Genomic DNA, 4,352 nt, shown 5'->3' on the forward strand with positions numbered 1-4,352 from the left:
AAAAATTTGTTGCAGTAGAGTTAACGTAACTAAAAATATTTATTTAACAAATTTTGCAAGGCTCCTTAAATCCTATATGTTCAAGTAACCTTGTGTCAAGGACTAAGAGTAATCTTTACACGAAGAACATATCCATCTGTGCTTGATCACATGCCCTCCAAGTCAAGGCTAGTGAATCTTGCTCTCCTGAATTATTACCAAATTCACTTCAGCTGACGGCAATTTGTATAATTTCAGTAAGGTCTAACCTCAAATCGTACCACAAAATTTAAGTTAACCCCACTTACTGCAGAAGCGACTGTTTCTACTTGGGTACACTTCATTACTCAACTAAAGCGGTCAAGCTTTTTAAAAAAAATCTAAATTAGGCCACGTACTAACCCATTCCGTTACTTTTGAAATATCATTACACAAAAGGACCTACTTACACCGTCCGTTACTCTTTAATCTGTTAAATTGTTCTTTATACTTTATTCAGCAAGGTTATACTTGAACCATCTCAGATTTTATGCCACTTTATATTATATACAGTTTAATACAAGGCCGCTGTCAATAAATACAGCCAGCAATATCTTGGGATACTTGAAATCTTAGGCTAAGAATCATACTAGGGAATATGTGATATTTATAAATTACATTAAAATGAATGAGAAAAAATAGACTGGAGTTTAACCTTCTCTTAACATAGGCGCTGCTTGTGCGACTAACCAGTAACAAACCTGTTTTGCAATGAAGTTCAATTTCCTTCCGCATCAGCACCACATTTGGCCAAGAGTGAACGTTTTAGACAAGTGGCCACAAACCATCCTAGGCTCCTTAAATTGACCTGAAATAAAAAGATTCTTGTAGCTCATTGCAAAAGGTTAAGGATTTTCTTTGGCATTAGCGCATTACAGATTACTTAACGAAATGTACTAAGATTTTAGAAATCATACCAAATTCACTTAAGAACAGTAAGTCCATTTACGTTTAACCTATTAAATCAGTCTACTGCAGAGTACCAACTATGAGTAAAATTGTTTTGAAAGACTCAAAAATCAGTTAATCTATCTATAAAATTGTGAAGGTCAAATTAGGAGTAAAAGAAAAATTACCAATGTACGTTCTTTGTCCACCGATGGGTATTTCTACAGAAAGCAATCCGCAGTGGCCTAGACTATGGCAAGTGACATTTTCCTATATTATTTTACTTTCTGAACAAGAATTTAAGTAATACTTATTCGGACGACTGTACTAAAACACTGCGAAATACATTGGACGGTATTATTACAGTTTCAACCATTATGAGAAATCTATTATATTGATATTTTTTCCCGAGTAAAGCACGTGATAAAACACTTCTTATCAATACATTATTGTCGCTAATGCATACTTACAGAGAAAAAAAAAAATAATGTTTTTACCTCAAATTTTTCCTAAGTCGGGAGAGGTGTTTCCTCTACGGTAATGTTTACTTTTAATGAGCCCTCTAACTTACTTTCTTACGCAAACAAAAGCAGTTTCCAGTTACTCATTATTGGCTGAGAGGTGTGACATCGTTATGACGTCATGGTTTCATAAACAATACGAACGACTTTAGTTGAAAACTAAGTTTCACTAGCATTTCAGCGGAGTAAAAAAAAGTTACCTGTCTAGTGTCCACTGGTATCCTTGTTTGACTGAATACTCGAATAATGAAGCAAAAACGGCATTTTGTCTTCCTGTACCTATGGCAGAGGCAGTGGCTGGCCCTTCTGCATTAATTTTGACAGACCTTCGATTTCCTACCGATTGTTTGCAGTGCAATGTGGTCGTCGGGTACCTGGCCACTTCCTACTTTAAGTTGCATGTCAGGGAACCTTGCAACGGCTTCACGTTTTCCTCAAAGCAGCAGCACATCTTTATCACCCAAAAGTTTAAGGTAAGCTTCATTAATTTATAGAGTATATTATAATGGTGGTAGTATAACGATATATACAGCAGTACATCACTTTGGATTTGGTTTGATGGATGTTAGGTAGTGGCCTTAAGGGGGGGTGGGGGGGTCGCAGGGGGAGAGGCGGAGCCCCCCCACCCCCCCGCTAGGCCTAGGTAGGGGTACAGGGCCCTAGGTAAGGTTAGGTGGTTGTATTAGGTTCGGTAGTGCCCCGAAAATCACTGTGGCCTTAAGGGGGGGTCGCAGGGGGGGTGGGGGGGCAGAGCCCCCCCCCGCTAGGCCTAGGTAGGGGTACAGGGCCCTAGGTAAGGTTAGGTGGTTGTAGTAGGTTCAGTAGTGCCCCAAAAATCACTTTTCTCCTCCTCCCCCCACCCAAAAACCCCGCTTCCCACTGGGATCCCCCATAATTGAAGTAGTAGGTTTATGCTTAGATTTTGTTGTGTAAGAGTAACTCTTAGTTTCTTTTTATTCATTTCCTCATGTTTCTATGCGATGTGCAACACCAATCTGGTAGTTTTTTGCCGTTTTTTCGTCGTTAATACTTGAAAAACGGGTGTGGCCTTCTCCTGGACATTTACCTTTTTCTGGAAAAACTAGTTTTTTTAACTCCAATTACATAGTAAATCTCTAAATCAGATGGTTTTGCAGTCAAAATAAATGTTAAATCCGTTGGGACTACATTATTTCTGATGCAACAAATATATTTTTATTCCACTTTTCCCATAATGGTTGAAACTAATTTTACCCATTGGACGGCCCAATCCCTAGTGGATGTCATACCCGCGGTATGCTGGGGTCACACATTCGTATCACGACGGCGTATGCCCACGTATGTGGATCGTGGGCATCATCGCGGTGAAATGACCTTGAATAGCTGGTAAACAGGACATGGGCTAACGGAGGCGTTAATCCAGCATCGTAAATTGCGCCGCAAATGTACGCACAAAGAAAGCAAGGTCGGACGTCTACCTGTAACGAACGCCGATATTGTAATGTTCTGTGTACGTCAACTTCACGTCAAGACCACGCCCACCGTTGTGGTGCCGTAGGGTACAAAGGGCGGGGCCTGTGAACAGAGCTTGCCGTTCCGTAAACTATTATTGTAACAGCTCGTCTCTTCGTTGTTTTCCTCACAAATTATCTATTTTAGTTTTATAAAGGTAACTTTTTGATAGTAGCCATCTGAATATATATAATATGTTAATAATGTACATCACAAATAAATAGGATAAGTACTATATAAGACTAGCACTAGACTTTTCTTGCTTCGATTTTACCATTCAGACATACACTTAAGACATAAAACTGTGATTATGGGCGATTTATATTAAGCGATATAGAATAACATCTAATAACTTATCAAATATTCTTGGAAATAAATAGGAATTCTACCTATTCAAGATAATATTGTTTTAGATGTATATAAGAATTCCTCTCAGATATTTACATTATTTGTTACACCATTATTGTAAGACTGCTATTCAGAAGAAATAAATATCTTCGACAAGGGAACGTTCTGTCCCTCGTCAATGGGGTAGCTTCATGGAGAGTTTCCGTGTCGCTGTCTCAGTCAGAATCTCATCCAACTCAGACTCCTGTAGGTGAAGTTGACATTTTCCCTGTCCTGAATGTCTGCAGGAGTGGTTGTAGGAGTGGCTGTAGGAGTTTTTTTCCGGGCCGAAAGAAGGTCCTGCAAGATGTAACGTTGATGGTCCCTTCTTTGGTCGTTTTAGGAGGTTCGGCGTCTTGAAGGGCGCTGTGGAGAGCTTGAAGGAAACTGCTGGTCTTGGAGACTGAAACAACAGCTGACCTGAGGGCGCCGACCTGACCTTATATACCACGCTATTGCGTTGCCATGTCGTACAGGGTTGTAAATGTGTAAATGGTTCGCCGTAAGCTACATCGCAATAAGGAGGCTCAGCGTGCTCCTGCCGCGGGGAAAGAAAACAACGACAGCGAACGATGTTGGCGGTGAACCCTAGCGCTTACCCCGCAGCAGTCACCGTGACTCCCACGTGCAATGCCTGGAGCTACGTCAGGTGACATTTGGCGTGACCACACACGACTTGTTTTGAAACATTTCAAAACTGGAGTGGGCTACGGCGACTAGTGGGCGGAGCTATAGCGCCGGACGACCCGTCACCGTACGTCTACGATTTTACGTAAGTTTTAAGTTACATTTACGGTTTACTGACGTAAGCTGTTGCCAACTACCAATTTCTGCTCATCGTCGCGTGCGTGCGTTGATACGTGAATGTGACCTTAGCATTACGTTCATTGCAGTTCGTGTAGAACTATCTTTAGAATTACCCTGAAAGAAACGTAAACCACGGATACGACATCCACTAGGGATTTTGGGGCGTCCAATGTATTTTGCCGTGTTAGTACTGGCCCCTGGAGGTTACCCTCTTTACGCCGATTGGACGTATTAAAACGT

The 4,352-nt window shown here is 41.0% G+C and overlaps 1 long non-coding RNA gene across 1 annotated transcript in view; it reads right to left on the reverse strand.

Annotated features, from left to right (window-relative positions):
• Positions 1–612: 612 nt before the first annotated feature.
• LOC135211748 (uncharacterized) overlaps positions 613–4,352 on the reverse strand; it is a 6,534-nt gene continuing 2,794 nt past the window's right edge. Inside the window, exon 2 of the long non-coding RNA XR_010313745.1 lies at positions 613–826. This is a non-coding gene — a long non-coding RNA (uncharacterized LOC135211748). The remainder of the gene's footprint in view (positions 827–4,352) is intronic.

This window comes from Macrobrachium nipponense, chromosome 4, assembly GCF_015104395.2.
Source record: "Macrobrachium nipponense isolate FS-2020 chromosome 4, ASM1510439v2, whole genome shotgun sequence".
Lineage (NCBI taxonomy): Eukaryota > Metazoa > Arthropoda > Malacostraca > Decapoda > Palaemonidae > Macrobrachium > Macrobrachium nipponense.